General features: G+C 49.3%; 1 protein-coding gene across 1 annotated transcript in view; it reads right to left on the minus strand.

Annotated features, from left to right (window-relative positions):
* Positions 1–3,432, minus strand: part of HIPK1 (homeodomain interacting protein kinase 1) — a 180,682-nt gene extending 177,250 nt beyond the window's left edge. The window contains exon 1 of the mRNA XM_073615706.1: positions 2,940–3,432. The gene's annotated coding sequence lies outside the window, so the exon portion shown is untranslated. The remainder of the gene's footprint in view (positions 1–2,939) is intronic.
* Positions 3,433–6,000: the final 2,568 nt, after the last annotated feature.

Genomic DNA, 6,000 nt, shown 5'->3' on the forward strand with positions numbered 1-6,000 from the left:
ACCAAAAATGCATTTTGAAAGCAGAGGCAGTGGAGAACATGGTGGTTATTGCAATTTTTTTATGTCACACATAATGCAAACCAAGAAAAAAAAAAAAAAAAAATTTTAACGTTAGTGCACACAAATAGCCAATTTTTGGTAAAAATAAAAAAAAGGTTGTTACACAACTAATAGACACCTTATATGTCAAGCTTCAAAATTGCTCATGCCTGTGAAAGGCCAACATACATAACAAATTTTTCCATAGGTGAGATTTTAAAAGCCTTTACAGATTACCAGTTCAGCATTGGGCAGGCGTTTATGGCACTAAATTATTGCTCTCACTGACGGTTGCGACGATACCTTGTGTGTGGTGAGATCACCATTTACATAGGCATGCGGAAATTACATGCATGTTAACATTTATGCATGAGCACAGGTGCTCTTTAAAAAAAAAAAAAAAAAAGTCATTTCATTTAACTTTTTTACACTTTTAGGATGAACTGTATTGCCATCACAAGGGATGATCATACCATGTGATAACATGGGCAGCGACAGGTACTTTTTGCTAAGACCTCAGATCTTTCCTCTGCCCCAAAAAAGAATTGGTTTGATCAGATGCTTTACAAGCCAGTAACGCCTTGTAAACAAACCAAAAACAGAAGCGACAAAATACTCATTGCTTTCAGTTTCATTTTTAACAGCGGCCAAGGGCTCCCAATCACACATGAGAGCCCAGGGATGTCGGCAGGAGGGACCCCCTTCCGCACCCTGTAGAAGTGATCGGGTGGCCTTACAGCCACTTACATCACTTCTACAAGAAAGCCAATCAGTGGGTGCAAATTTTACAGCCATGAACTCTAAACCACTTCCTCCAGAGAACATATGGGTCTGTCTAAAGAAATAGCAATGATTAAAATAAGCTTCAAACAAAATTCTCTCCGTGTATGGCAGGCTTAAGTATCACCTTGCAAACTGCGGTCAATGAACCCCATGAGCAGCACCAGTTACACTTGCATTGTACCAAACGTGATTTGAGCACTCCATGAATGATGGTTTCCAAAAGACCCTGAGAACAAGAAACCAAACCGTAACTACAGGACAATTAGCTCAACAAGCATTGAAAGCCTCTACCTTGAAAGCCCACAGAGTTCTCCCATTGAGTATTTTGAAACTCAAAAAATTCCCCACAAAAACACACCAGACTTTAGTTCTCATACTAGTACTGACCAAGCTGAGACATTAACAGTACTACTAACACTGTACATATCAGTCTAGAGCCGTCCTTTACACCCAAAATTCTTCCAGGGGATGTCAGAATAAAGCAGAAGATTCATTTCATGATCAGCAGTGTAAAGAGGGCGCTGCCATCACTAAACCAACTGTATTGGGGGGGAGATACCCTTTCCGTCACCAACTGTAGGGGGGGGGGTGGACTCTTCAATCTGCAAACAGTACAGGGGGTAAAAAATTCCTTCACCAAAACAGTATGGTAAGGGGGGGGGGGGGAATGTTGGGTAGAACCTTCTGTCACCAAAGATACTGTGAGGGAGTTTGGGGGTGGTGGACACATCCATCCCCAAACCAACCGTACGGGGAACCCTTCCATCACAAATACCAAATGTACACAGGGGGGGTATGAAGGTGGAGGCTGTTGGATCCTTCTGTCATCAAACCAACTATTGGTGGGGGGGCGGGGTGGTGTACCCTTTTATCAGTATCACCCCAATCGTGGAGGGGCTTGGGAGGAGATACCCTACAAACTCTCCCATCTCCAAACAGTAAGGGGGGGGGGGGAACTCTCCCATCTCCAAACAGTAAGGGGGGGGGGAACTCTCATCTCCAAACAGTAAGGGGGGGGGGGGGGGGGAACTCCCATCTCCAAACAGTAAGGGGGGGGGAACTCCCATCTCCAAACAGTAAGGGGGGGGGGGAACTCTCCCATCTCCAAACAGTAAGGGGGGGGGGGGAACTCTCCCATCTCCAAACAGTAAGGGGGGGGGGGGAAACTCTCCCATCTCCAAACAGTAAGGGGGGGGGGGAAACTCTCCCATCTCCAAACAGTAAGGGGGGGGGGGAAACTCTCCCATCTCCAAACAGTAAGGGGGGGGAGGACTCTCCCATCTCCAAACAGTAAGGGGGGGGAGGACTCTCCCATCTCCAAACAGTAAGGGGGGGGAGGACTCTCCCATCTCCAAACAGTAAGGGGGGGGAGGACTCTCCCATCTCCAAACAGTAAGGGGGGGGAGGACTCTCCCATCTCCAAACAGTAAGGGGGGGGAGGACTCTCCCATCTCCAAACAGTAAGGGGGGGGAGGACTCTCCCATCTCCAAACAGTAAGGGGGGGGGAGGACTCTCCCATCTCCAAACAGTAAGGGGGGGGAGGACTCTCCCATCTCCAAACAGTAAGGGGGGGAGGGACTCTCCCATCTACAAACAGTAAGGGGGGGGGGGGAAGAACTCTCCCATCTACAAACAGTAAGGGGGGGGAGTGGACTCTCCCATCTACAAACAGTAAGGGGGGGGGGGGAGTGGACTCTCCCATCTACAAACAGTAAGAGAGGGGGGGAGGGGAGTGGACTCTCCCATCTCCAAACAGTACAGGGAACGTGAAACCTTTCCCCACCAAACCAACTGTACAAGGGGGGCACAACCCCTCCACCATCAAACCAACTTTTTACGGGGAAAGCCCTCTGTCACTAAACCAACTCTACAAGGGGGCTTGTTCCTGCTGACCCCCAACACAAGTCCCCTTCACACGGATAGGTGGTCCTTCCACTGATGACCGTATTGATGGCCCGGTGTCCTGGACACGAAGTTTCCAATGTTAGTAAAATACAGAGGAAGCCTGGTGTGAATCGGTAACACAGCTGCCAGCAGTCTGTACGAGAGATCGGGGATCCCAGCACTACATCGGGCCATGAAGCACACAGATCGCCCAGCAGGGGTCGATACTCACCGCTGGTGTATAGGGGAGGCTCAGCCGCTGGTGAGAGGAGATGCCGGGTAAGATCCGGACCCCCGCCGCGGGTACATCATCAGAGCCCGGGGAGGAGACCCTCTGTGCCCGCCGCGGGGCACCGATTAGTCGAATGCTCCCAGCTGCGTCACTCGCTCAGGTAACCGCCGCCGCCAGCACCGCTCAGGCCTGCCCTGTGTATGAGACTCCTCGTCACCTCCTATGGACGGCTGTGTGTTGTCAGCCTCTCTTCCTTCCACCTCCCCCTCTCCCCCGGTCTCCGTTCCTGGGCCCCGGAGCCTGCTGGGCTCTCACACAACGCCCTGCAACAACAGTACCGGCCCCGAGTCACGGCTCCCGGGGGATGAGGGTCAGCTTCGGAAGACAAGAAGCCGCGGAGACGCCGGGAACCTTCCACGGCCAACGACACAGCCAGGCCCGACGAATGGAAGGCAGAGACACTGAGGCAGGCGTTACCAGTCGATTAGGAGGCTGGTTCTATGCTCAGAGCTCTCTCTGTGACACACAAACACAGGCGTCACTACTGAGGGATGAGGGGGGCGGCAGAGGAGCACTGCGCATGACTAAACCGCTAGTTACTAAACTAGGAAGAAAGATATACACGGTTGAGTGCAAAAACATATAGCAATAAAGGCCGACAGCTTACATTTGTACACAAATACGCCAGACCAGTGCCATGCTTACGGCCCTCTGAGCAACCCCATACTCTCCAATACACCCAACCTCCACAGGGGATGTATATGTAGCCCTCGTTTGGGAGGAGTAATGACCCCACCCTAGGATATTGCAATAATAACCCTTTAGATAGAGAACCAGAACCTTCACTGAGTGGAAGTGTGGGTTTGGTATTAAAGTTGGCAGCAGGGTTGCCAACGGCCCATAAATGTTCTTTTTTAAACTGTCCGTTACGGGCAGCATCTGCCCATAAAAATATGGCCCATGGTCATATTTAGTACTGCGCATGCACAGTTCCGAAGCAGGCCTGGTGGGCCTCGGGGCCGACTCAGCACCGTCATGGCACTTGCATTTCAAAAAAGGCTCCAATGCTGAAGTGTGGGTTTGATAATAAAGATGGCAGCAGGGTTCCCAACGGGCCGTAAATTTACATTTTTAAACTGTCCATTACGGGCAGTGGCTGCCCACAAAATATATGGCCCATGGCCATATTTAGAAACTGCGAAGCAGCCTGTTGGGGCCCAGGGCTTGGCTCAGCAATGCCATGGTGTCTATTTTCAATATGCAAGCACCAAGCATGTCTGAATGCAAGAAAGGGAGAGGGACGGAGAGCAGGGGCACTGCCACCAACTCGGAAAGGGAGGAGAGAAAGTAGAAGATCAAAGCCTGCCCTCACTGCCCTGCACCAGGGCTAGCAATCATGGTCAGTTAGCTCAAGCCAGGCCACGCCACACAGTCTGTGAGTGAGGGGAGGCATTGATGTGAGGGGAGACAGGGGAGCGAATATGCTAAAGTAATAGGGGACACTGATATTAAGGCTCCCCCTTATATCAGTAACCCTCCTTACCTTAGTGTACTCACTTTGCGGAAGGTGGTCTGTTGTCACCACCTCCACCACCACCATCAGAGTTCCCCTGGGTTCCCCCTTAAAGAGGTTGAAAAGGTTTGTGTTTTTGTAATAAAAATAACCAACACAGGCACATGTTATACTTACCTGCTCTGTGCAAGGGTTTAGTACAGGAGCAACCCCATTCCTCCTCTTCTGGAGTGCCCCCGCCGGTGCTCCTGGCTCCTCCCCTTCATCGGGTGCCCCCCACAGAAAAGCCGCTTTCCAATGGGGACACTAGTGTGTGCACGCCTTCCCTGAGTCCCGCTGCTGCATCCATTGACATAGACAGCTGTACTCGGCCCCCGCCCCTCCGCTCTCGTGTCGCTGGATTTGATTGACAACAAAAATAAACAGTTCATATTGTTATGGGTGTAAAACATATAAAAGTGCTATACTTCAGCCTTCACCCAATGCTATTTTCATTGATCTGACAACATCAAGCTTATGGTAACATTTTTGTGGACACTATTATTCTTCAATAATAAAAAAGATTGAAAGGTAAAAAAAATTGTCCCCTGGTGTAGATCCAACATCCAAAAAGAACTTTTTTTAATGCCAGCATTCTCTTGTTTACATTCAGCTGTCAGCTGAATGTATATGCTGTATTTTGGTCCGGGGCTCCGACCAAATCTTTCTTGTACAAAGAAACCTTTGTATTTTGACTTTCTTCAATAATAAAAAAGATTGAAAGGTAAAAAAATTGTCCCCTGGTGTAGATCCAACATCAATCATGATAAACACCAGCCGCCGACCCAAAAAAAAAAAAAGAGAAAGGTCCGCAACCGACGCTGGCTCCGCCACCTCCTGGCGCTAAATAAACAAAGGAGTGGGGACACCCCGATGACGTCACTTGGGTGACCCCCGCCCTCTTGTGATGGAATCGACCCACCATGTCGATGGGGACAAGGTAGGGAGGAGAGCCCTCCCTGCCCTAAAGCACCCCCTATGTTTAGTGTATGTGGGCCTGGTATGGCGGGGGACCGCAAGCCATTTTTTTTTTTCGGTTTGGCATGGGTTCCCTCAAAATCTGTACCAGACCTGAAGGGCCTGGTATGGATTCTGGGGGACTCCCACGCAGTTTTCAAAAGAACTTTTGTAATGCCAGCATTCTCTTGTTTACATTCAGCTGTCAGCGGGTAAGGATTCAGCAGCTGGCTTGCTAGTTGCTGCTAAACACCAACTTAAAAAGTGCTAAGTGCTGGAACAAAACCGCGTGGAACAAAATATGAACATTTTTGTTCCACTGTTTTTCTGGCGTTTTTTAAGCTGCTAGTGTGCATGGAGCCTTAAGGTCAGCTCAGTCAGTCAGTCCTTTTTGTGTGCATGAAAGCATATGCAATGGAAATGTTTGATTTCTAAAAAAAATATTCTTTGTCCTGAAGTTTATTTGTGTCTGTGAGGCTGGCAGTAATTTGGTGTGGTGCAGTAATAAGGGATATTTTGTAGGTACAAGGACTGTGTAGATATGTGCAGTGT

This window comes from Aquarana catesbeiana, linkage group LG02, assembly GCF_042186555.1.
Source record: "Aquarana catesbeiana isolate 2022-GZ linkage group LG02, ASM4218655v1, whole genome shotgun sequence".
In the NCBI taxonomy this organism is placed as follows: domain Eukaryota; kingdom Metazoa; phylum Chordata; class Amphibia; order Anura; family Ranidae; genus Aquarana; species Aquarana catesbeiana.